At 43.5% G+C, this 27,230-nt stretch overlaps 1 protein-coding gene across 2 annotated transcripts in view; it reads right to left on the bottom strand.

The window, feature by feature from the left end:
- Positions 1 to 1,348: 1,348 nt before the first annotated feature.
- METTL6 (methyltransferase 6, tRNA N3-cytidine) overlaps positions 1,349 to 27,230 on the bottom strand; it is a 48,060-nt gene continuing 22,178 nt past the window's right edge. Inside the window, exon 7 of one of the 2 annotated variants that reach the window (XM_017883289.1) lies at positions 1,349 to 2,497. The gene's annotated coding sequence lies outside the window, so the exon portion shown is untranslated. Of the gene's footprint in view, positions 2,498 to 24,904; positions 26,414 to 27,230 lie in introns of those variants that run through there. The other variant, XM_017883369.1, reaches the window with a different exon arrangement.

Here is a 27,230-nt window from a genome sequence, read left to right as displayed (position 1 = left end):
CATTGACATTAAAATAAGAAAAGTCTTAAACCTAAATTCAACACTCCTCTCCAGTCTGATGGATTGACACATTTACCAGTCCACCTATAACTTTCACATCACATTATGATGCCAGATCTTTGTACCCAACAAGCCCTTTGGCTATGCCTAGAGGACTCATTATTAGCTCTTACTGATCAGGTGAGAACATGGGGGCCCCAGTAACTGACCTCTGTTGACACTGTTGTCTCCGATTTGGGAGCGTTTGGGCTGCTTTGTGAGGGTCTTTTATATTCTTCATTTATTTACTTATATGGCAGACATTGCTAATTGTTTGGGTCAGGGAATATCAAGCCTTGAGCCTGGTTTAAGGTGCTTTGAGATTATTATACCCCTAGACGCCTCAAAGAAGCAAATGTAAAGACTTTCTGAAGGAAAGTGCCTTCAACATAGGCCTCAAATAATTTCTACACATAGTTTTTCAAATGCAGTGTCTAGGCTTGGTGCGGTGGCTCACACCTATAATCCCAGCACTTTGGGAGGCTGAGGGGGGGGGGTGGATAACCTGAGGTCAGGAGTTCAAGAGCAGCCTGGCCAATATGGCAAAACCCCGTCTCTACTAAAAATACAAAAAATTAGCCAGGTGCGGTGGTGGGCATCTGTAGTTCCAGCTACTTGGGAGGCTGAGGTAGGAGAATATCTTGAACCCAGGAGGCAGAGGTTGCAGTGAGCCGAGATCAAGCCATTGTACCCTAGTCTGGGCAACAGAAGGAGATTCCCAAACAAAACAAAACAAAACAAAAAACCCCAAAGCAGTGTCCAACACACAGTCGTAGATAACTCATAAAGTACAAGACTGGCAATTGGCAGGGAAAAAAGACAAATAATAGAAAGAGATCCACAAAGAGTTCAAATATTGAATTATCAGATGTAGACTTTTAAACAAATAGGCTGAATTTATTTTATTTCATTTTATTTTATTTATAGATTACAGTTAACCTTGTGGAGCAGAGATAACTCATAGGCAGTGCACCCAGAGTCAGCCTGAATTTTTTTTAAGGCAAACTTGTGGATATATTCAATGAATTGGAAACTATGAAAAGCAATGTAGTCTATTTTTTATTTATTTATTTTTTTCTGGGACAGAGTCTCACTCTGTCACTCTGGCTGGAGTGCAGTAGCATGATCTCGGCTCACTGCAGCTTCCGCCTCCAGGGTTCAAGTGATTCTCCTGCCTCAACCTCCTGAGTATCTGTGATTACAGGCATGTGCCACCACACCCAGCTAATTTTTGTATTTATAGTAGAGATGGGGTTTCACCGTGTTGGTCAGTCTGATCCCGAACTCCTGACCAATCTGCCTGCCTTGGCCTCCCAAAGTGCTGGGATTACAGGCGTAAGCCACCACGCCTGGCCTACGTAGTCTATTTTTAAAATAACCAAATACAACTTCTAGGGAAAAATGCAATAACAAACATACATACATGTGTACATACATATATAAATGCTTACATGCTAACTTCAGCAGATAGGTTTAATGACAAAAAATATAAAACTGAAGAGGGAAGTAGGGAATTGGGAAACAGGACAGAAGAACGTAATTCTGCTGCAGGACAGTGAGCCCCAAAATTGGGGCTTAGCTCTGAAGGGTTCTCAGCTTCACCCAGGAAAGAATTTAAGGACAAGCCTGTGGTGTTAAACAGCAATCTTACATGAATAGCACCTCTTCTTGCAGAGCAGGGGTAACTTGTAGGCAATGAGCCCAGAGTTTGCAATGTGTGGGCTGTTGACAACTCTATCTACTTGTACCCACTTTCAATTACTTGCAAATTAAGGGGCAAGCTAATGTAAATTGAGAGCCAATTATTTAGAAGGATCTAGGAAGTTACTGCTCCTTTCCAAGGCAATGACCCAGAAAATTCGTTGTCATGGAAAGAGGCAGTAACTTCCGGGTCGTTGCCATGGCATTTGTAAACTGTCATGGCGTTGGCGGGCGTGTCCAATGCTAATGAGCAATGAGGGCGGCTAGGGATTGCTTTTGTCGCCACCTGCTGGTTTCTGCCAGTTTCTTCACTTCATTCTGTGTGGACCGTCTTCTTTGGTCAGCAGAGTTGTGACTAGAAGACAAGTCTTGCTGGTCTCCTACCTCCTTTCCAAGAGACAAAAAGATGGGATGTGCAGAGGAATAGAAAAAAAGACTCAGAAAACATATTTTAAACATCTAATGAACATTTTGTCAGACACCCAGAAGGAGGAGTGAGAGAATGGGCAGTGACAACATTGAAGATGGAGTGGCTGGAAAGAGGACCTTTACAGCACCACCCATGAGCCCATGAGCACGGGGCTGCTGTAAAGAGACAGGGTGGTCGCCATGCTCCTGCGGCCCAGTGGGTTCCTTTTTGGAATCAGAGAATCAAAATAAAAGGGCCGAATTCCACCTCCAGTCTCATTCTTGGCTTCACTGTTTCCCCTCCAGATGTCTTTTATGTCTTTTCATCTATTTCCAGTAGGTCCTTATTCTGTGGGAAAAAATAAAAAATCCGGTGTTTATTTTGGATTTCACAGACACAGACAAAAACACATAACTCAGTGCTCAAGAAAGAGTTTTGTGTTTCCTGGCACTGTGGATGTTAGAGGCACCTGGGACAGGGAGCAGATCCCTCTGGAGTCTGAGTGGCAGGTCTGCTGCCTGCAATTGTGTGGTTTGTGCACTGTATGAAGGTGCCTGCTAAGAGAACAGGGTCCTGAATTCCAGCCGTGGCTCTGCTTGATGAGCTGTGTGCTCTAGCTAGGGCCTAACAGAAGGCTGCCTGCTACCGAAGGTGTTTCACCAAGCTATGAGGCCTGCATTTGCCCAGAGCAGGCCCCTTTTCTGTTTTGCACAAAAGCACTCATTGATTAATGGTGTTCCACCCAACTGTTCACTGGAGAAGTGTCTAACAAGAGACAAATCCATTCTCAGGTACTTTGCAAAGGTCAACCAATGGTGTGTGTGGGTGGTACAGCATGGTTGTAGGGTGGCCAATGGTGGGAACCCCACACTAAGGAGCTTCCTGCCATGTGTGGCTGCCATGCTAAAGTCAAGACAGTGTCAGCAAACCCAGATGGTTGGTCATCTTCCTCTTGGAGCTCCCTCAAGTTTGGGCAGGTTTTGACTGTCACTACAGAAACAACTGAATTATTGGTGTTGCCCTTTCCCTTCCCCTATTGTTCCCTTGCCTTGTGCTGACACTTACGTTTGTAGGGCACAGACCATGTTGCAGCAGGAGGAATTCTCCCCATACAAAGTTCTATCTCTGACCTTCTGGTTGTTGTACAGAAAAGTACTAATATTTTATGGCCAGGTGTGGCAGCTCATGCTTATAATCACAGCACTTTGAGAGGCTGAGGCAGGTAGCTCACTTGAAGCCAAGAGTTCTTTTTTTTTTTTGAGACAGTGTCATTCTGTCGCCCAGTGGAGTACAGTGACACAATCTTGACTCACTGTAACCTCGGCTCACTGCAACCTCCATCTCCTGGTTCAAGCGATTCTCCTGCCTCAGCCTCCCAAGTAGCTGGGACTACAGGGACGCGCCACCATGCCTGGCTAATTTTTTTTATTTTTAGTAGAGACAGGGTTTTGACATGTTGGTCTGGAACTCCTGGCCTCAGGTGATCCACCTGCCTCAGCCTCCCAAAGTGCTGGGATTACAGGCAGAAGCCACCGCGCCCGGCGAAGCCAGGAGTTCTTTTTTTTTTTTTTAAATCAGAAGTATGTGAAGAGAGAAGCCAGAAGTTCAAGACCAGTCTGGGCAACATAATGAGACCCCATCTTACAAAAAACAGTAAAAATTAGCTGACGTGTGCCTGTAGCCCTAGCTACTCAGGAGACTGAGGTGGGACAATTTCTTGAGTCCAGGAGTCAAGGCTTCAGTGCGAAATGATTGCACCACTGAAATCCAGCCTGAGTGCCAGAGCAAGACCCTGTCTCTCTAACAACAACAAAAACCTAAACGAAAATATTTGAGGCCAGGCGTGGTGGCTCACGCATGTAATCCCAACACTTTGGGAGGCCGAGGGGGAGTGGATCACCTGAGATCAGGAGTTCAGGACCTTGTCAATATGGTGAGATCCCCGTCTCTACTAAAAATACAAAAATTAGCTGGGCATGGTGATGCGTGCCTATAGTCCCAGCTACTCAGGAGGCTAAGGCAGGAGAATCGCTTGAACCCGGGGTAGGGGGCGGAGGTTGCAATGAGCCAGGATCACACCACCGCATTCCAGCCTGGGGGACAGAGTGAGACTCCGTCTTGGGGAAAAAAAAAGAAAAGAAAAGAAATAAAAAGAAAATATTTTATGGTACTAAATTTCTTGCCAGTGTATTTTCTGTACATATTTTATATAGTTCAGAACAGATTGTATAATTTTATATCTAGCTTTTTTTAACTTAACATTATAATGTGAACATTCTATTAAAATGTTGAAAGCATTTTTTTTCCTAGACACAATGTTCATTGACTACATTCTGTTCCATCATATGGCTATATCTTAGCTTGACCATTCCCGTACCAGTCATCTAAACTGGGGTCAACAAACTTCCTTAAAGGTCCAGATAGCCAGGCGCGGTGGCTCACACCTGTAATCCCAGCACTTTGGGAGGCCAAGGCAGGAGGATCACTTGAGTCCAGGAGTTTGAGACTGAACTGGGCAACATAGCAAGACCCCGTTTCTCAAAAAAAAAAAAAGGGTACAGATAGTAAATATTTTAGGCTTTATTGGCCATATAGTCTCTGCCCTTGTAGTATGAAAGGAGCCATAAGCTATAAACAATACATATACGGGTGTGCTGTATTTAACACAACTTTACCAAAATAAAAGGAGGACTGCATGATTCTGTGGGTCGTGTAACCGAGTCCAAAGTGTGTACCACTCACTGCATGACATCTAATAAGTCAAGAGACAAGGGGTTGAGGCAAGGAAAATGACTTTTATTCAGAGAGGCAGCAAACCAAGAAAATGGAAGAGTAGTGTCCTAAAGAACCATTTTAAGTCAATACAAATTTCAGGCTCCTTTTATGTGAGGGGAAGAGGGAAGGAATTGAGGTCAAGAAGTGGCCAATGATCACAGACATCTGGGTAGCAGCAAGGGTCCAAGAAGGTGGTGAAACCTTGTCCTTGGTCGGGTCACAATGCTCTTATAAATCTTTAACATAACATTATTACTTGCATACATCCTCCTTATCTCCTGAGGGGTTAGTTTTGGGGGAGGTACTATTACCATCCTTACTTTAAACTATAAACTAAATTCCTCCTATAGTTAGCTTGGCCTATGTGCAGAGATAAGCAAAAGCAGTTAACCTAAAAGATACAGGTTATCACTGCAGGGAGGTTAGGAGCAAAATGGAGTTAGTCATGCTAGGCCTCCTTGTCACTGTTATAGCCATAGCTTGCTGATCTCTGGTTTAGACTATTTCTAATGTTTGGTACTATAAATAATGCAGCTAATGAACATCTTTGTGAAGAAGTCCTTGAACATGTCAGATTATCTCTTAGGAAACAATCCTACAAATTGAGTTGCTACAACAAAAAAAAAACTATGGCTATTTTTAAGGTCCTTGATCCATAATATGGGATACAAATTGAAGTAGCTCTCTGAACAACCACCTAACCTTAACTCGGCATCATTCTTGGACCCTGCCTATGTCCCTGGGAATCCCTGGAACTAACATTTCTTTGGTTCTGTTTTTTATTTTAAAGAGTTGGGGTCTCACTCTGCTGCCCAGGCAGGAGAACAGTGGCACAATCATGGCTCACTGCAACCTTGAACTCCTGATCTCAAATTATACTCCCTCTCACCCTCCCAAAGTGCTGAGATTATAGGCATGAGCATCTGTGCCCGGCCACTTTTCATTAGTGCTAAGCACACATCACCAAGTTCAGTTTTCCTGAGTTGCCTCCATTTCTCCAGATCATTCAGCCCCTTTACAATGGACAATTATGCTCATCTATTTCTGCTTCAATAATCTATCAATATCTATGTGCTACCTTTTCCTTCCCAGCCCAATTGTTTAAAGATGACAGGCTAGGCTAGGCACCATGGCTCATGCCTGTAATCCCAGCACTTTGGGAGGCAGAGGCAGGAGGATCTTGAGCCCAGGAGTTTGAGACCAGCCTGGGCAATATAAGGAGACTCTGTCTTTACAAAAATAAAATTAGCCACACATGGTGGCACACACCTGCAGTCCCGGCTACTTGGAGGCTGAGGTAGGAGGATTGCTTGGGCCTGGGAGGTAGAGGTTGCAATGAGTCATGATCAGGCCACTGCACTCCAGCCTGGCAACAGAGGGACACCTGTCTTCAAACAGAAAAAAAAAAAAAGACAGACTAAGCACGTGTACCTATTTAGGCTCCTTCTGGAAACCCCACGAAAATGACAGCAAAAGGATTTTTTATCACATAAACCCTATACAATTGATTAAATTTGAGGGAACATTACAAATAAGGAAATTCTATCATTTGCAACAACATGGAAGAACCTGGAAGATATTATGCTAAGTGAAATAAGCCAGATTCAGAAAGACAAATATCACATGATTTCACTGATATGTGGAATTTTAAAAAGTTGAGCTCATAGAAGCAGAAAGTAGAATAGTGGTTACCAGAGGCTGTGGGAGGAGGGGAGTAGGGGACATGTTGACCAAAGGGCACACATTTCAGTTAGCCAGGAGAAGTAAGTTTTTGAGATCTATTGTACATGGTGACCATAGTCAATAATAATGTATATTTTGAAGGAACACCTGGAATTTTACCCCCAAATATGGCTCCCTGGTATAATGAGTATTTTGAACTAAACGTCCTTAGCGATCAACAGATGCTAGAAGAAACCTTTTCTCTACGTACATAAAGATCTGAGGGATCCAACAAGGAAAACAATTACTAAGTTTTTATGCCATTTCTCCTATTAATCTGCATTTTGTGAGTGATTTTTTTAGTGATTCTTCAGAGAACAAAGGGGAAATCTTTTCCTGGCCCCTACAGTTTCAAAATTGTAAAAATAATAACAATAATAATTTTTTTAAATTAAACATTTATTTTTACTTTTATTTTTTTTCATCAGAGACAGGGTCTTGCTATGTTACCCAGGCTGGCGTCTGGAACCCCTGAATTCCTGGGCTCAAGTAATCTTCCTGCCTTGGCCTCTCAAAGTGTTGGAATTACAGGTGTGAGCCACCATGCTTGGCCAGGAATAGATTTTAAATGTTCTCAATACAAAGAAAAAGAAGTACGTGAGGAGAGGGATATGTTAATTAGCTTCATATAATCATTCCACAATGTATACATCTATTAATATCAAAACATCATATTTATCCCATAAATATATATAATTATTATTTGTCAATTAAAAATACAATTTTTCATTTAAAAAATTGAAGGGCTGGAAAACAGGATAAATAACAACTGACTTAGCAGGCTTGTGAAGCTGAGTCTTAAGCCAGCAGGGGTGAAAGTTAAGAAGGAACTCAACCTGCATTGAGACTCCCATAGAGTTTTGTGACCAGGCTTTGGTAGTACCAGCTACATCTAGTATAAGTGGGGGTGCATATAAGACTGAATACAGGAGATTAGTTGGAAGTCAGTAAGAAGTAGTTAGAACCCTAAATCTCTCCTGCAAGTCCACACAGCCAGACTGTACATCCCCCACCCCAGAATAAGATTGTAAGTTGAAAACAAAAGGTCTCTGGATAAAGGGATACCAGGCAAAATTGGGGTTGATGTACTATACTGAAAACAATACCATACTGGAAGATTATTTTCTGTGGTTCATATAATACAAAAGCCCAGCCAAATAACCTACGAAGAAGCCCACATTCCAGATTATTGTTTAAGACCTGAAAAAGAAACAAAACAAGAGATAAAAGAAAACAAAATAAGTAAAAATAAATAAATAAAATGAAGCCCATATTGACAACTCCACCTCATGTGCTCAGAGCTTCCAAGCAGCCTTTTAGCTCCACATTAAAAAAAAAGTATGAATGGAAAACCAAGGGTCACCACACATCTGAGAAAAGCCCCTAATAAAGACAGAGATCAAAACAGGAAAGAAAAAAATAGAGGAAATGAGACTACGCAGACAGAAATTAAATATTAATGGACAAGAAGTTGGGCGCAGTTGCTCACACCTGTAATTTCAGCACTTTAGGGGGGCCAAGGCAGGAGGATCGCTGTAGGCCAGGAGTTCAGGACCAGCCTGGGCAACATAGCGAGACCACCTGTCTATAAGAAAAAAAAAAATGAGTTGGGTGTGATGGCACACACCTGTAGTCTCAGCTACTCGGGAGACTGAGGTAGGAGGACCACTTGAACCCAGGAGTTCCAGGCTGAAATGAGCTATGATCATGCCACTGCACTCCAGCCCAGGCAAAGACACTTCAACTCTAGAAGAATGAATATGATTTTGTTGAATAGGGTTGAGTTTTTGAAGGCCACAGACCACTATGATATAAAAGATTCTCTTGTCAATCCTAAAAGAACCAATTTTGCCCCTTGGGGACAACTGCTGCCCCTCTTAGAGACCCCTTCTCTACTGAAGTGCATGCTTTAGAGCAATAAGACATTGCATCTATGAAATAATAGGTTACTATTTTTAAAATGAACACTGAAGTGAGAAAGAGAAGTAGCTCAGAGAAGTCTGAAAAATGTGTGGTATGCAAAATTTATCAAGCCCAGAGAGACAGAATCTTCAGAGAATGAATCTTCAGTCACACCCACCCCTCCCCAAAGAGCCATGCCTAGGAACAATTGTTTAAAGGCATTTTGTTCTTTCTTTCCTTCCATGTAGTTTCCAGACTGGCTGATAAATTACCTAAAATACTATCACAAGTTGCACAATATGACCCTCACCCATTATCTTCATGTTCCTGGAATTTGTGATACAAGGAACAATATATGCCAATTAGTAGTTTATGTTCAATTTAGGAACTGCCCCTTCTTTTTTCCTTTAAAAACCCACTTGTTGGCCGGGCGCGGTGGCTCACACCTGTAATCTCAGTGCTTTAGGAGGCTGACTGAGGTGGGCAGATCATCTGAGGTCAGGAGTTCGAGACAAGCCTGACCAACATGGGGAAACCCTGTCTCTATTAAAATACAAAACATAGCTGGGCATGGTGGTGCACGCCTGTAATTCCAGCTACTAGGGAGGCTGAGGCAGGAGAATTGCTTGAACTTGGGAGGCAGAAGTTGCAATGAACCAAGATTGCACTACTGCATTCCAGCCTGGGTGACAGAACAAGATTCCATCTAAAACCAAACCAAAACAAAACAACCCCACTTGTTGATTGCTTGAAGCCAAGAGTTCAAGAGCAGCCTGGTCAACATAACAAGACCTTGTCTCCAAATAAAACAAAAACAAAAACAAAATCCACTTGTAAGTGCTGCTAATCACAGCATATAGTCAGGACAACTTAACTTGAATCTGTGTCTCCAGGGCTGTAGTCCTCAAATTTGGCCCAAATAAACTCTCTGCTTATATTAATTTTGCCTCAGTTTATTCCTATAGGTGAACCAATAAAAAAGAGTCTTAGAATTGTAGTGTTACCAGAAAGGGGTCCCAATCCAGACCCCAAGAGAGGGTTCTTGGACCTTGCACGAGAAAGAATTTGGGGCAAGTCCGCAAAGTGAAAGCAAGTTTATTAGAGAAGAAAAGAAACGAAAGAATGGCTCCTCCATAGGCAGAGCAGAGGCATGGGCTGCTCTATGAGTATAGTTATGGTTATTTCTTGCTTATATGCTACATATGGGGTGGATTATTCATGAGTTTTCTGGGAAAAGGGTGGCCAATTTCCAGAACTGAGGGTTCCTCCCCTAAAGACTATGTAGGTTAACTTCCAGGCATTGCCATGGCATTTATAAGTTGTCATGGTGCTGGTGGGGGTGTCTTTTAGTATGCTAATACATTATAACTAGTATATAATTGTTACCAGCAGCAAATCCATATGGGGCTGCAGCAACTAGATACTTGCTTCCTCGGAGGACAGAATTCAGCCAAGGGGCAGAAGTAGGTTTAAGGCAGAGGGAGAGACTGAGACAACTTTTAGAGCATGAATGAGAGTTTATTAAAAAGTTTTAGAGCAGGAATGAGAGGAAGCAAAGTGCACTTTGAAGAGGGCTAAGCGGGTGACTTGAGAGATCCAAGTGCCCTGTTCAGCCCTTGACTTGAGGTTTTATAAATGGGCATGGTTCCAGGGTTTCCACTTCTCTTCCCTTAATTCTCCCCTTAGGGTGTGCTGTCTGTATGTGCAGTGTGTTTACTGAAGTTGTACGCATGCTCAGCTGAGGCAGTTTTCCCTTGCCAGTCAAGTGTTCCCAGAGGAAGGTGATACACCCTTAAACTCTGCTGTTTTGCCTCTTATTGAACATGCCTTAGCCCACTTGTCCAGCTCCAAAGATCTTACCAGGAAGCTGCTGATTACCAGTTTTAGGTGTTTCCTTTTCCTTTTTTCTTTGAGATGGAGTCTCACTCTTGTTACCCAGGCTGGAGTGCAATGGTGCAATCTCAGTTCACTGAAACCTCTGCCTCCCAGGTTCAAGCAATTCTCCAGCCTTGCCTCCTGAGTAGCTGGGATTACAGGCATGCACCACTACACCCAGCTAATTTTGTATTTTCAGTAGAGATGGAGGGGGGCAGGTCTCACCATGTTGCCCAGGCTGGTCTTGAACTCCTGACCTCAGGTGATCCACCTGCCTCAGCCTCCCAAAGTGCTAGGATTACAGGCATGAGCCATGGTGCCCAGCTAGTTTCAGGTGTTTTCTATCTGTTGGGAGATTGTCTTTCCCTAGCACTGGCTGCAACCAATTATTATTTTAGAGAGAGAGTTTCACAACTGCCTGACCATCATCTGATGGTCACCTGACATTCCTGGAGAGGGGGCCCTCCCCTGCCCTGCTCATGTCTGCCTAACTGCTGACTCTAACATAATGAACAGTGAGGATGACCAGAGATCACTTTCATTACCATCTTGGATTTGGCAGGTTTTGGCCAGCTTCTTTACTGCATCCTGTTTTCTCAGTAAGGTCTTTGTGACTTGTATCTTGTGCCAACCTCCTATCTTATCCTGTGACTAAGAATGTCTAACTTCCTAGGAATGCAGCCCAGTAGGTCTCACCTTTATTTTACCCAGTGCCTATTCAAGATGGAGTCACTTTGGTTCAAATGTCTCTGACAGTAGGGGCCAAGGGAAAACTTCCCCTTTGTCCTCTGAAGGTTTACTGAAAAATCAACTCACAAAATGCAGATTAGTAGGAAAAAGGTATAAAAACTTATTAATGTGTACACAGGGGAGAATCAGAGTGATCACTCTATATCCCAGTGGGGCCCAGATACTTACATAGCCTTATTTGAGAAAGAAGTGAGTAGAAGGGGAATATAGGTAATTATGTTGAGGTACAATAAATGATTACTAGGGAGAATGAATGGATCAGGGAACAGAGATTAGCTTGTAAATGGTTCTCTTTGAAAAAAAGATTTTATTTTATTTTATTTTATTTTGAGACAGGATCTTGCTCTGTCCCAAAGGCTGGAGTGCAATGGTGTGGTCACAGCTCACTGCAGCCTTGACCTACTGGGCTCATGTGATCCTCCTGTAACCACCCAATGGGTTCACCTTGCCTGCTGCCTAGACAGTATGACTCCTAAACCATAATTTCTAATCTTGTGGCTAGTTTCTCAGTCCTACAAAGGCAGTCTAGTCCCCAGGCAAGAAGGGGGTTTGTTTTGGGAAAGGGCTGTTGTCATCTTTGTTTTAAACTATAAACTAAGTTTTAAATTATAAACTTCTTTTGTCCCAAAGTTAGTTCAGCCTAAGCCCAAGAATGAACAAAGACAGCTTGGAGGTTAGAAGGAAGATAGAGTTGGTTCGGTCAGATCTCCTTCACTGTCTCAGTTATAATTTTGCAATGGCAGTTTCACTCCTGCCTCAGCCTCCTAAGTAGCTGTGACTATAGGCACATGCCACCATGCTCAGCTAATTGTTTTTTTTTAGAGAGATGGGGTCTCACTGTGTTGCCCAGGCTTGTCTCAAACTCTTGGGCTCAAACAATCCTCCCTGTTCAGCCTCCCAACGGGTTGGGATTACATGCATGAGGCACCACACCTGGCCTTTTTTTTTTTTCTAAGTTTTTTGTTGTAGGTTGTGCTACATTTCCCAGGCTGGTCTTGAACTCCTGCCCTCAAGCAATTGTCCCACTTTGGCTCCCCAAAGTGCTCTTTGGAAATTGAGCCTGAGAGAAGAATATTATCTTGTGAATAAGTCTGTTCAGGTGTGGTTAATTTCTTGCTCTTCTTTTCTGCAATAGATGAGAAAGCAAGAAGCAGAAGGAAAAATGATTGTTTTCCTTGGTGGGTCCTTCAGGTCTTTATGTAGATAGAGAAAAAGTCTCTTCTAGCATCTATTGATCTTTTAGGATCTTTAATTCAAAATACTCATTATACCAGGGAGCCATATATTGGAGTGAGGTTGCCTTGCCTGTACTCCTCCAGAATTTATTTTTAATGTAATTTTTTTTTTTTTTTTTTTTTTTTTTTTTTTTTTTGAAGACAGAGTTTCACTCCTATATTGCCGAGGCTGGAGTTGCATGGCACCAATCTACAGCATCACCTCAACCTCACACCCTCACTGGGAATTCAAAGCGATTTCTCCCTGCCTCAGCCTCCCCTGGATGTAGCCTGATTAACATGAGCATGCGCGCACCACAGCCCAGCTAATATTCATGTATTTTAATTAGTAGAGACAGCGGATTATCTCCATAGTTGGTCAGGGCTGGTCTCAAACTGCGCGACCCTCCAAGTGGGTCCATGTGCCTACAAGAGCTCTCCCAACAGTGCATCGGGATTACAGTATACAGCAACCGACCACACACTTGGCCATAACTATTTTTTTTTTTTTAAGAGAAAGACATCCTAGAATCTTACTCTGTCACCCAGGCTAGACAGCAGTGGAATTATCACAGCTCACTGCATCCTTGAACTCTTGGGCTCAAGGGATCCTCCCGACTCAGCCTCTTGAGTAGCTGGGACTACAGGTATACATCACTATGCCTGGCTAATTTTACTTTTTTTTTGGTAGCTATGGGGTCTCGCTATATTGCTAAGGCTGCTCTTGATCTCTTGGCCTCAAGTGATCTTCCCGCCTTGACCTCCCAAAGCGCTCGGATTACAGATGTGAGCCACTGTGCCTGGCCTCCTTCAGAATTTAAAAATATGAAAGCAGAAGTTAGGAACTCAATGAAAAGACTGTAAGTTGGACTGAGTGCTGTGGCTCCTGCCTGTAATCCCAGCACTTTGGGAGGCAGAGGCAGGCAGATTACTTGAGGTCAGGAGTTTGAGACCAGTCTGGCCAACATGGTGAAATCCTGTCTCTACTAAATACACAAAAATTAGGTAGGTATGGTGGCGTGCACCTGTAATCCTAGCTACTCGGAAGGCTGAGGCAGGAAAATCGCTTGAACCCAGGAGGTGGAGGTTGCAGTGAGCAGAGATCACACCACTGCACTACAGCCTGGGTGACAGAGTGAGAATCCATCTCAAGGAAAAAAAAGATTGTAAGTTAAATCTCCTAGAAAGCAAAACACTTGAGAGATAGTGAAAAAAGAAGAGTGCAGAATGTAAATTTATAGCATCAGTTCAGTAGGTTCAACATTTTAATAATGAGGCTGGGGGGCACAGTGGGTCACGCCTGTAATCCCAGCACTTCAGGAGGCTGAGATGGGTGGATCACTTGAGGCCAGGTGTTTGAGACTAGCCTGGCCAATATGATGAAACCCCATCTCTACTAAAAATACAAAAATTAGTTGAGCGTGCTGGTACGCACCTGTAGTCCCAGCTACTTGGGAGGCTGAGGCAGGAGAATCACTTGAACCTGGGAAGCAGAACTTGCAGTGAGCCAAGATCGTGCCACTGCACTCCAGCCTGGGTGACAGAGCAAGATTCTGTCTCAAAAAATAATAATAATAATAATAGTGAAACCACCTTTGCAAAAATTGTAACAGAAAATTTTGAGACAGGATCATTCCCTTGAGCCCCTTGCAGTACTTGCTACTGGGGTGTGGCTTGTTTACCTGGCCACCTCACGCTCAAACCCCTTGTGAGTGAGCGAGTGCAGGAACTGGAAAAAGCGAATGCTGGAACTAGCCAGTTGCTCCTCTCTGGCAGGAGCAGGCTCAGTGCGGGCCCCATAACAGCGTCCAAGCATGTTACAACCATGTTCAGTGGAGGGTCAGGGTGGCAGCCCCTGCCCTCTCAACACCCAGGTTATTGTCCAGCATCCAGGAAGAATCAAGTCACATGAACAGATTGAAAGGTAGTGTATGCAGAGGATTTTATTGGGCAATGGAAGTGGCTCTCAGCGGGATGGCGAGTTGAAAAGGGGATGATGCGGGAAGAAGGTGATTTTTCCCTGAAGCTGAGCAGTCTGAGGCCAGGCCCCTCTCCAAAGCTGCATCATCTGAAGTTAGCCAAATCTACCCATAGTCTCCAACATTCAGTTGCTTCTCTGCTCACTGCTCAGCCACTTGTATCCTTGACAATCAGCTGTTTGTATCCCTGATGCTCAGCTGCTGTGTTACTCTGCCAGCTGAAATCTTCTTATGAGCACAGGATGGGGAAATGCCAGGCCAAAAAGGCAACATGTGGGTGGAAAAATGGGGCTCCTGTTTTCATTTACAGCTGAGGTTCCAGGATTAAGGGTGGGGTTTAGCCAGGAGCCCAGCCCTTCTGTATCAATGGCAGTGGGGGAGATGTGATCTAGCCAATCTCCATCTTGCTTTTAGCCTTCAAGCTGCCAAACTAACTTTAGGAGACATTTAGTCTATAGTTCAAATTATAATAGCCCCTCCCCCAAACTCAACCACCTTTGTAAAGCTAATTAGAGACCACTAGGCTAGAGGGCAGGGAGAAGCCTGAATTCTGCTAAGGTGTAGACATAAACGATTGCCAGCCATAATTCTGGAGGTCACAAGATATGCAACTTCCCCAATTACTCCTTCAGATAACATCACTACTGTTTCAGAACCTAAGATTGACCTTTCGGGATACTGTCTCAGGTTTCTTGCATGTCCGACACCCATGCTTTACCTGGACCTACTGATCAACAGCTCCTGTGGCCCCACCCAGGAGTGATTCAGCATGCAAGAAGATCGTTTCCCACATCCCTGTGATTGCACCCCAACCAAGCACCCATTGTCTAGCCACCCCCACCCTTTCCCCCAAATGACCTCTGAAAAACTCCTAACCTATAAGCCTTCGATGAGACTAATTTGCATGATGACTCCATCTCCCACATGGCGTGGCATCAATTGAACTCTCCACTGCAATGCTGAGATTTGTGTGTGTGTGTGTATGACACAGAGTCTTGCTCTGCTGCCCAGACTGGAGTGCAGTGGAGTGATCTTGGCTCACTGCAATCTCCACCTCCTGGGTTCAAGTGATTCTCCTGCCTCAGCCTCCCAAGTATCTGGGATTACAGGCGTGCACCACCACACTGGGCTAATTTTTGTATATTTAGTAGAGACAGAGTTTTACCATGTTAGCCAGGCTGGCCTTGATCTCGTGACCTCAAGTGATCTGCCTGCCTCAGACTCCCAAAGTGCTGGGATTACAGGCATGAGCCACTGCACCTGGCCCAATGCTGAGAATTCATTTTCTTTGTGCAGTGGGTAGGAAGAACCTGTCAGGCAGTTACAGTAAGAGTTCCAGGCCAGGCACCATGGCTCATACCTGTAATCCCAACACTTTGAAAGGCCAAGGTGGGCTGATCACTTGAGCCCAGGAGTTGCAGACCAGCCTGGGCAACATGGTGAAACCACAACTCTATTAAAAAGTACAAAAAATTAGCCAGGCATGGTCCCATGTAACTGTAGTCCTAGCTACTCAGGAGGCTGAGGTGGGAGGATCATCTGAGCCTGGGAAGTTGAGGCTGCAGGGAGCCATGATCATGTCAGAGGTGTTTGAACCACAGTGACTCCATCTTGAATAGGGGCTGGGTAAAATAAGGCTGAGACCTACTGGGCTGCATTCCCAGGAGGTTAGGTATTCTAAGTCAGAGGATGAGATAGGTCAGCACAATGCACAAGTCACAAAGACCTTGCTGATAAAAGGATGTGGTAAAGAAGTTGGCCAAAACCCACCAAAACCAAGATGGTGAGGAAAGTGACCTCTGGTGGTCCTACTGCTCATTATACATATTAGCATGCAAAAAGACACGCCCACCAGTGCCATGACAGTTTACAAATGCCAATGGCAATGTCAGGTTACCCTATATGGTCTAAAAGGAGGAGGAACCCTCAGTTCCAGGAATTGCCCACCCTTTCCTCCCCCCTCCCCGCATCCCAAAAGAACTCATGCATAATCCACCCCTTGTTTAGCATATACTCAAGAAATAACCATAAAAATAGCCAACTAGCAGCCCTCGGGGCCACTATGCCTACAGAGTAGCCATTCTTTTATTCCTTTACTTTCCTAGCTTGCTTTCAGGTTACTCAAATTCTTTCTTTACCCAATTCTTTCTTACTCGAAGTCCAAGAACCCTCTCTTGGGGTCTGCATTGGGACCCCTTTCCGGTAACAATCGTGCCACTGCACTCCAGCCTGGGTGACGGGAGTGACACGGTGTCTCACAAGAAAAAAAAAGAGAGTTCCAGGAGAAACCGTCTGTGTGTGTGTGTGTGTGTGTGTTGGAGGTTGGGGCAGAGGGTGGTCGGGGGGGTAGTCCTGGAAGTGTTAGGTGTTAGGGAATCATTAAATAAATAATTCAAATAAGTAAATTTCCCCAAACTAAAAAATAAACATTTCCAAAATCATAGCAGCCATGGAGAGTCCAGCCCCTGAACAGGTGAAAATATCCCCATCCAAGGTACCTCACCATGACATTCAGGGACCAGGGGACTGGAATGTTGGCTCAGAACACCACCCCAAAATATGACTGTGGAAGATGAAAATGAATGCCACCTCAAAATATACTTTGGCATATTTTGGGATGGCTATTCCAAGAAACTGAAGACACAGGAATAGCTCTGAAAAGATCTCCTTTTGTGAAAGAAATTTACAAAAGAATTTTGTAAACGGAAATCTATATTAGCAAACAGCTGATGCAAGCGGAGGCTTTCTCTGAGGCCCCTTATCTGCCTAGAGATGGAGCTAGGAAAAATCATATCACAGGAAAAAGAGATTGTGGGTTGACACGTCCCAGAAAGAGATTACCACAGGCAGCCACCCTTCTGAAGGGTGCTACCTGAGGGATTTTATCTGCATAAGGCAACCTTTGTGGGCTGTGCATTTCCTCCCCTCTCCCTTCTAGAATTGGTGCCATGACCTCCTCTTTTCACACCCCCACCAAGTGCAGCACCAGGTGTACCCTCTCCACACCTTCTCTGCACCCCTGCCAAGCCGCAGGTCCCCTATTCCTTTCCGTGGCCTCAAGATGGTATGCACACTGGCTCTTCTGGGAGTTTCATATTTTGTGAGGCCTCCATGCATATTTGCACATAATACATTTGTATGTCTTTCCTCTTGTTAATCTGTCTACTGTCAAGTTTATTCCAGAGACTCAAATTATAGAACCTTTAGAGGGTGAACGAAAAGTTCCCCTTTTCCCTACAGAAAAAAGAAAATATACTAAAAGAACCTATTCGCTTATTTCTGAGAGGTATCATTTAGCTCATGATAGGTAAGAATCTTACAGGTTGAAATAGCATTTCTAGTAGAATTGTCACAAGGATTTTAAGAAGTTCAGAAAGAAGTTCGAAGGTTGCTAGACTACTTTTTTTTGGTAATGTAAAAGTAATAAAGGGTCATTACAGAAAACATGAATTTCAGAAAAGTATAAAGAAGAAAAAGTAACAGCTATAATTGAACAAACCTGAAATAAATACTGTAACTGTTTTGGATTGCTTCCTTCTTGTGCATGAAGTTTTTTTTTCCCCATATAGCATCTCCCTATCCTTTAATAATATTTATCATTAAACATAACTGAAACTATACTTGTGAACAGTTTTGGAGTGCTGGAGTGCAGTGGCTGGATATCAGCTCACTGCAGCCCCAACCTACCCAGGCTCAGGTGATCCTCCCACCTCAGCTTCCTGAGTAGCTGGGACTACAGTCACACACCACCACACCCAGATCAGTTTTGTATTTTCTTTTCTTTCTGAGATGGAGTCTCACTCTGTCGCCCAGGCTGGAGTGCAGTGGTGCAATCTTGGCTCACTGCAAGCTCCACCTCCCAGGTTCATGCCATTCTCCTGCCTCAGCCTCCTGAGTAGCTGGGACTACAGGCGTCTGCCACAACGCCTGGCTAATTTTTTATATTTTTAGTAGAGACGGGGTTTCACCATGTTAGCCAGGATGGTCTCAATCTCCTGACCTCGTGATCCGCCCACCTCAGCCTCCCAAAATGCTGGGATTACAGGTGTGAGCCACAGCGCCCGGCCCAGTTTTGTATTTTCTATAGAAATAGGGTTTCACCATATTGTCCAGGTTGGTCTCAAATTCCTGGGTTCAGCTGATCCACCAATCTCAGCCTCCCAAAGAGATGGGAATACAGGCATGAGACGTTGTGTCTGGCCCAGTTTTATAATGTTATGTACAAAGCCTCAAAGGTGAAGGATGCAGTGAGCTATGTTCATGCCAAAAAAAAGAAAAGAAAAGAAAAGAAAAGAGGTCACAAAGACCCTGCTAATAAGACTGGTTGCGGTAAAGAAGCCAGCCAAAACCCACCAAAAACCAAGATGACGATGAAAGTGATCTCTGGTCATCCTCACTGCTCAAAATACACTAATTATAATGTATTAGCATGGCAAAACACACGCCCACCAGTGCCATGACGGTTTACAAATGTCTGGAAGTTACCCTATATGGTCTAAAGCGGGGAGAAACCCTTAGTTCTGGAGATTGCCCACCCCTTTTCCAGAACGTTCAGGAATAATCTACCCCTTATTTAGCATATGATCAAGACATAACTATAAGTATACTCAGTTGGGCAGCCCATGCCACTACCGTGCCTATGGAGTGGCCATTCTTTTGTTTCTTTCTCTAATAAATTTGCTTTCACTTTATAAACTCGCCCTGAATTCTTTCTTGTGCAAGGTCCAAGAAACCTCTCTTGGGGTCTGGATTGGGACCCCTTTCCAGTAACACAATGGGTTCATTTTGCTTGCTGCCCAGATAGAACCAATCTGTCAAGACAGAGAAACTGCAATGCGGAGAGACTTTCATTCATGGCTGAACGAAAAACTGGTTTTATCACTCAAAACAGTCTCTCCGAAAATTCAGAGACTAGGGTTTTTCAAGGATAGTTTGGTGGGCAGCAGGACTAGGGAATGGGGAGTACCCATTGGTTGGGTCAGAGATGAGATCTTATGAAGTTGAAGCTATCCTCTTGGGCTGAAGTGATTCCTGGGTGGGGACCACAGGAACAGCTGGCAGGTCTGAGTGGCAGTCATCAGACATGCAAAAACCTGGCCGGGCATGATGGCTTACACCAGTAATCCCAGCACTTTGGGAGGCTGAGGCAGGCAGATCACCTGAGGTCAGGAGTTTGAGATTGGTCTGGCCAACATGGTGAAACCCCATCTCTACTAAAAATACAAAAATTAGCCAGGTGTGGTGGTGCACGCCTGTACCAGCTACTCGGGAGTCTGAGGTGGGAGAATCGCTTGAGCCGAGATGGTGCCATTGCACTCCAGCCTGGGCGACAGAGTGAGATTCCATCTCAAAAAAAAAAAAAAAAAAGCAAAAACCTGAGAAGACTCCTTAAAAGGCCAATCTCAGGTTCTACAATAATGATGTTACTGTAGGAGTAATTGGGGAATTGCAAATCTTGTGGCTAATTTGTTCATCCTAAAAAGACACTCTGGTCACCAGGCAAGAAGGGGATTTATTTCAGGAAAGAGCTGTTACCATCTTCATTTCATAGTTAAACTATAAACTAAGTTCCTCCCAAAGTTAGTTCAGCCAACACCCAGGAATGAACAAGGGCAGCTTGGAGGTTAGAAGCAAGATATAGTCCGTTAGGTCAGATTTATTTCACTGTTCTAATTTTCTCACTCTTATATTTTGCAAAGGTGGTTTCAGGACTTCAGGAACATGCCACCATGACTGGCTTTTAAAATTTTTTTGTAGGGATCTCATTATTTATCCTATGCTGGTCTCCCAACTCGTGGTCTCAAGTGATCTTGTCTTCAGCCTCCCAAAGTGCTGGGATTATAGGTATGAGCCACCGTGCCAGGCCTCCTTTAATTTATAATTATTTCTAATTAGGATTGACCATTTTGCTCATTTTGTCAGCAGTCTCTTTCAGGAGTTGTCTCATTTTGCCAGTCCTAATATTTTTCTTACAGATGTAGACATGTTTGGCAACATGTTCCAAGGAGCTACGTGTCATGTTCTCTTCTCCATGGCCATGCCCCAGACCAGAGAATATAACGCCTCCACTGTGAAAATGTGGAAATATTCTTTCCAAATGACAGTGACAGTATGGCACTCATATTTTCCACAGCGTTTCTTCCTCTTTTTTCTTCTGCTGGTTTTCTGAGTGTTTGTATTTGTCTTCCTAGTTTATCTTACTCTGGCTGAGTGAACATAGGACTGGAGCTGTTTTCCTACCTTCCAGCACAGGCGCATGTTACTGGGAAGGGGTCCCAATCCAGACCCCAAGAGAGGGTTCTTGGATCTAGCATAATAAATAATTCAGAGTCCATCAAGTGAAAGCAAGTTTACTAGGAAAGTAAACGAATAAAGAATGGTTACTCCATAGACAGAGCAGCCCGAATGGCTGCTGGTTCCCCATTTTTATGGTTATTTCTTGATTATATGCTAAACAAGGGGTGGATTATTCATGCCTCCCCTTTTTAGATCATAAAGGGCAACTTCCTGACATTGCCATGGCATTTGTAAACTGTGATGGGGCTAGTGGGACTGTAGCAGTGAGGATGACCAGAGGACACTCTCGTTGCCATCTTGGTTTTGCTGGGATTTGGTTTGGCTTCTTTATTACAACCTGCTTTATAAGCATGGTCTTTATGACCTATATCTTATGCTGACCTCCTATCTCATCCTGTGACTAAGAATGCCTTAACCTGCTGGGAATGCGGCCAAGCAGGTCTCAGCCTCATTCTACTCAGCCCCTATTCAAAATGGAGTTGCTCTGGTTCAAATGCCTATGATACCCACACTATCCCCTCACCCCTACCCTGCACTCCAGCCATAGTGACCCCAGAGTGCCCTGCACCCAGTTGGTACCCACTGAACACAATTTAATGAAATGCCACATATTTGAGGACAGGAAGGAAAAGTGAAAAACTTCCAATTTATTTTACTTATTTGAGACGGAGTTTTGCTCATCACCTAGGCTGGAGTACAGTGATGCGATCTCGGCTCACTGCAACCTCCGCCTCCCAAGTTGAAGTAATTCACCTGCCTCAGATTACAGACACGCACCATCATGCCCAGCTAATTTATTTTATTTATTTTATTTTTTTAAGTAGAGACAGGGCTTCACCATGTTGGCCAGGCTGGTCTTGAACTCCTGACTTCAGGTAATCCACCTGCCTTGGCCTCCCAAAGTGCTGGGATTACCGGCATAAGCCACCTTGCCCTGCCCTTATTTTTAAATATTTATTTATTTATTTATTTTAAAGACAGGGTTCTGCTATGTTCTCAGGCTGGAGTGCAGTGGCTGGTTTATTGGTGAGATCATAGTACACTATAGTCTTGAACATCTGGCCTCAAGTGATTCTCCTGCCTCAGCCTCCCAAGTAGCTGGGACTACAGGCATGTGCTACTGTGCCCTACTAATTTTCTTTTAAACAGAACATTTGGTTTCAATAGCAGAACTTACTTAAATTTGTGAGAAATGTCTGCTCCCCAGTAGAGAACACGGCCCTGCAAAACACTCTTGGTTTACTCATTTCACAATTTTCCCTTCCTCGGTTGACAACTGTGAAATAGGGAAGCAAATGCTATCAAAGATAGCTATAAATAATATCTGCATGAGGCAGACAATTATCTGTACTGCAGTCCCTTTTCTCTGCTTTGGCCTTAATTCCAAACAACATTAAAAAGCAAATCCACAAAACCATTTGGGGATAGGAAAGTACAAAGGGGTATTTACTCATAGGAAAAAAAAATTAGGACCCTTGATTGGTGTCCAGCCCATATTTATGCTCCCCAGTGTCCCAGGGGCCTTGCAGACACCTTCGGAGCCCATCACACACATTACCTTAAAATGCTTCCCAGATTTAACTGAAAGCAAACACCTTCAGTAGGCAAAGTAGACTGAACGTTGGGTAAAAGCACCCTTGCTTTCTAATCTCCAGTGAGGCCAAAATTGATCTTATGAGCTCATGAGTTGATCTAGAAAACACATTTGTAATAAATATTTTCTATGCTCTTCAATGACAATTAAAAAATGGACACTATATAACTAAGATGGGATTGATCTTATGAGCTTATATATTGATCTAGAAAACACATTTGTAATCAATATTTTCCATGCTCTTCAATAACAATAAAAAATGAACAGTATGTAACTAATTAAGACGGGAGTAGAAGGCCAATAAAAACATCTAGTGTCTAGCACCACCTTGTGGTACAACATTCAAATCCTGAGCCCTTGCAAGGACCCCAAGATTAAACCTTCTTGAAAAAGAGTTGGTTCGTGAGCTGCTCTACCATTTCGATGTAACAATATACTTTCTGGAGAAATACGAAATAATAGAAATAATTAGCACTTGACTGGTACTTTATTGTAAACCAAGCGCTCCCATCTGAATGATCTCACTTAATCATGGCAGTAGCCCTGCCAGGTACTAGGTACTAAGATCTCAGTCTTAGACATGTGAAGTCTGAAGTTCAAAGAAGTTGGTAGTTTGCACTGGGCAAGTCCTGCACTTGAACCCATTTATTCATATTCCCATTATTCATATTCCAAATCCTGTAATAAGATTGTATTAGCACTACTGTATGGAGTGTGTATATATATACACACACACATAATCACTGTATGTATTAATATATGTGAAAAGGTCAAAAGAAACATATAGTACTATATGGAATATTTTAATATAATATAGTATTTATACTATTTTTTATAGTACTGTTAGCCAGTACTCATTATGTTTCTGGGGCTGTTTTCCAGCTGTGAAGACAAGGCAATATTGGTTGACTCTTTGTAGTCTATATGATTCCACAGAGCTTGCTACTAAACCAACCATGGTCTTGCTTTCCTGGTCCCTAAGTACCCAAACTGTGGGAGAACCTGATCCTCTGTTGTCTTAATTTAGGGTGCACTGATGGAAATGTGGCCAGGGGGAATGAACACAAGGACCTAGAGGCAGTGAGACTGAAGCCATTTTTATGTTTGGCCTTTAAAATGCTTATGAACCAATCTACTGACTCATAGTTAAAATACTGATGGACTGGGTCACTTCATTAATTTAATAAGAAGTACATTTTACAATCAATGTATCTTAAAGTTGGCAGCTGCCTGGCTCACTTCCAACCCTGGCCCACCCATGAAAAAATAAATCTTAGTTATATATATACACATATATACGTATATATATACATGAAATTAGATTATGGAATTAGAATTTGGGGCCACAATTACTCCTGTGGGCAGACACAACTCCAAGTTGCATTTGGAGGAAACTGCTGGCCCCATTCACAGGTATACGCCCTGCCAACCACTGGCAAAGAGGCCTTCATCAACCTGTTTTGCTTTCTCTGAAGTCATTCTTGTCTCTTGGCCAGTCTGCCCAATAGCTACCCTTCTAAGGGACAATAACCTAGACCTCCTGGTTCCTAGATTCACAACAAACCCTCCACTGAGAATACTATTGATGGAAAACTGACAGAAGGACCAACAGCCTGTTAGTCTTCTAGGGATTCTAAAACCCACCTAGACCATCTCCTTTCAGTCCTCTTCATCTACTTATTTGACTAGTCCTTTGGGGGTTATATCTATGTTAAGCTATATTATCAGAAACAATGCTTTGATACTTGTTTTTATTACTAGTAATGCTGTTAAGTTTGCTATGTTATAGTGTCCTATTTATGGGAACTAGAAGGAAAGGTTCCTTAGACCTCCAGATTAGGAGTAGCTGCCTCAGGTTTATTGCATGGAGTCTGAACTTGATCTTGTTTCCTTCTTTACGTTGACCACTAGGAAGCAAAATCTGTTATTTATTCTTAAGTGTATAAGACCTGTTGTAATGCAGTTTGTGTGGATAAGGTTATTTTCCTGGCCTCAACTTTTTTTTTCCTTTAGCCCAATTTCCCTACTTAAAATCGTGTAATTTTGTATTTTGTAAGTGGTCCTTAAACTCTTTTGGGGAGAATTTTAAAATAGAAGAAAACTACTCAAACTACTCTCTGGTGTTAAACTTCAGAATAGAGACTACCTTGCGGGGACAGTGACTAGAATGAGACACAGGGGTGGGGTGGGTTCTGGGGTGCCAGTCATGCTGGACGTGTCATACATCACTATGATGTCAGTGAGCTAAATACTTATGATTTGTGTACTTCTCTGTATGTATGTTAAACTTCTATGTTCAAAAAATGAAGACTGAGGGAAATACTTATGTGCTATATATATGTACTTCCTTTAATCCTCTGAACACTTCTAAGTTAGTAGCTATCCCCATCATAAAAATGAAGAATGTGAGGTTCAAACAGGTTAAGGAATGAGGCCAAAATTCCAAATGACTTCTGAAAACAGAAGCACAGGCTTATCCTACTATACTACACTGTTCCTTGTTTTTTTTTTTTTTTTTTTTCAGTTGGACACGGGGTCTTGCTCTGCATCCAGGCTGTAGTGCAGTGGCGTGACAATGGCTCACTCCATTGCTGCAGCCTCCAACTCCTGGGCTCATAGCACCAGGCATACACCACCACACCCGGCTAATTTTCTTATTTTTGCATAGAGATAGAGTCTTGCTACATCACCCAGGCTCTCACTTTTCTACTTTAAGTGGCCTGTCTTTATCCAGCTTAGCCACTAAAATCCAAGAAACATTGACCAGACCTAGTAGAGACACAAGTGAAAGAACTTCCATGAGGGGGCAGTGGGCAGCGTCTGGGGCTGTAGCTGGCTGTGGGATTCATTTGGTGGAGGGGGCTTTGGGAGGGAGCACTGGACTGAAAGTGGGGAGCCTGAGGCTGCTTCTGGACAGCGCTGGACTCTCACTGTGAGAAGGCCCATGAGGACCCCTATAGGTCTACCTTCTTTACAAGTTCCATCAGCCCCTCCCAAGAAGTTGAGGACAGATGGCAAAATCACAACACCCAGCAAGCACAGATTGAGCCCTGCGGCCTGCCCCTATTCTCTTCAGGAGCCAGGTGGATTTATTCTGATTGTACGGAACCACTATGACTATCATCCAACCCCTTCACACTGGGACCCCTCCTCCAGATGTGGTTGCAGTTGAAGGGCCCAGGCCCGCTGCATGTGCAGCCCAGTCATGTACTCAAGACAGTGTTCTCACAAACAGCTTTCTGCAGAAAGGCGCACAGAAAGGCTTACAGGCTTAACTCTTGGGAGCAGAACAAAATCACCTGGATTTTACTTCATAAAGGAAAAGTCATTAAAAGGCAATGATTGGGAAACAGGTCAGCAGACCAATTTAGGGATTTCCCCATATTCCACAACACTAGCTACATGATTTTGGACTCATCATTTACCCCTTGCTACTGCTTCCTCATTTCCCAGTAGGGAGTTGGAACATCCATTCTAAAGCCCCTCTCAACTCTGAAATTCTAACTCTAGACCCCAGCCATCTTCTCAGAGAAACAGCACTGGACAAATGGGGCAGAGAGGAGGACAGGTGATGACCATCCCCTCTCTCCCAGGGCAAACAGTGTGACAAGGAACTGGCCCAGTGATAAGGGGTCTCAACAATCAGGTAGGGAGCCATGGAGGGTTCTTGAGCACAGATAGAGCAAAAGTGGTATTTGTGGAACATTAGTTTTGAAGAAATACGTAAATGAACTAAAGGGGAGATCAATGGGCAAATATGACACCTGGAAAAAGAAAACAGAACAATCCTTTAGGCTAGAAATACATATGAGTGTCTTATTTTAGTCTACTTGGCCTCATTTTTACTCCATGGTTGTCTGACATGTTGCCTGGAGGAACACTTACAGTCACATGAGTAATGACAAGAATCTCTTTACGTGCTACAGGGTCCTTAGGCTTTTCTTTGTGGAATTTTACAGTGAACAATATGGCTAAATTATGTTATTCTATAAAACTTTCACTACTTTTCAGGCCTTGAAGTTTTATTTACATGTCTCACACACACATACACTTTCTATTTTTTAACACAAAAAGTACATAGTAGTCGCCGCCTTTTCTACGGGTGGTATGTTTCAAGACCCCCAGTGGTTGCCTGAAACCAACACAGTACCAAACCCTAAAAAAAAAGAACAATTTTAACAATACACTGTAATAAAAGTTATGTGAATGTGATCTGTCTTTCCAAATTTTTTTTTTTTTTTGAGACAGACTTTTGATCTGTCGCCCAGGCTGGAGTGCAGTAGGAGTGCAGTAGCGTGATCTCAACTTACTGCAACCTCCGCCTTCCAGGCTCAAGCCAACCTCCCACCCCAGCTGGGACTACAGGCACACGCCACCACATCTGGCTAATTTTTGTATTTCTGTAGAGACAGGGTTTCACCATGTTGCCCACACTGGTCTTGAACTCCTGGGCTCAAGGGATCTGCTGGCCTCGGCCACCCAAAATAAAAATATTTCATTTCTTAAGATATTTTCAAAATATCTTCAGAAAAGTAACTGACTGCAGTTGAAAACAGATAATTGAAATTGTGGTAAATGAAACCATGGATAAAGAGGTACTACTGTACATGCTCATCAAAAAAAATTAAGGGCCAGGCATGATGGCTCACACTTGTAGGCTTAGCTACTCAGGAGGCTGAGGCAGGAAGATTGCTTGAGCCCAGGAGGGTCGAGGCTACAATCAGCTGTGATCGCACCACTGCGCTCCAACCTGCGTAGCACAAGATCCTGCCTCAAAAAATATATAAAGTAAAAAGAGTGATTTTATTTATTTATGAAACATGGTCTCACTCTTGTCGCCCAGGCTAGAGTGCAATGGCATGATCTTGGCTCACTGCAAACCTCCGCCTCTTGGGTTCAAGTGATTCTCCTGCCTCAGCCTCCTGAGTAGCTGGGATTACAGGCACCCGCCACCATGCCCGGCTAATTTTTTG

The sequence above is a fragment of the Rhinopithecus bieti genome, unplaced genomic scaffold (genome assembly GCF_001698545.2).
Source record: "Rhinopithecus bieti isolate Rb0 unplaced genomic scaffold, ASM169854v2 scaffold_12, whole genome shotgun sequence".
Taxonomy (NCBI): Eukaryota; Metazoa; Chordata; class Mammalia; order Primates; family Cercopithecidae; genus Rhinopithecus; species Rhinopithecus bieti.
The sequence above is the reverse complement of the archived record's forward strand: the minus strand, read 5'-3'. Positions and strand labels throughout refer to the sequence as shown.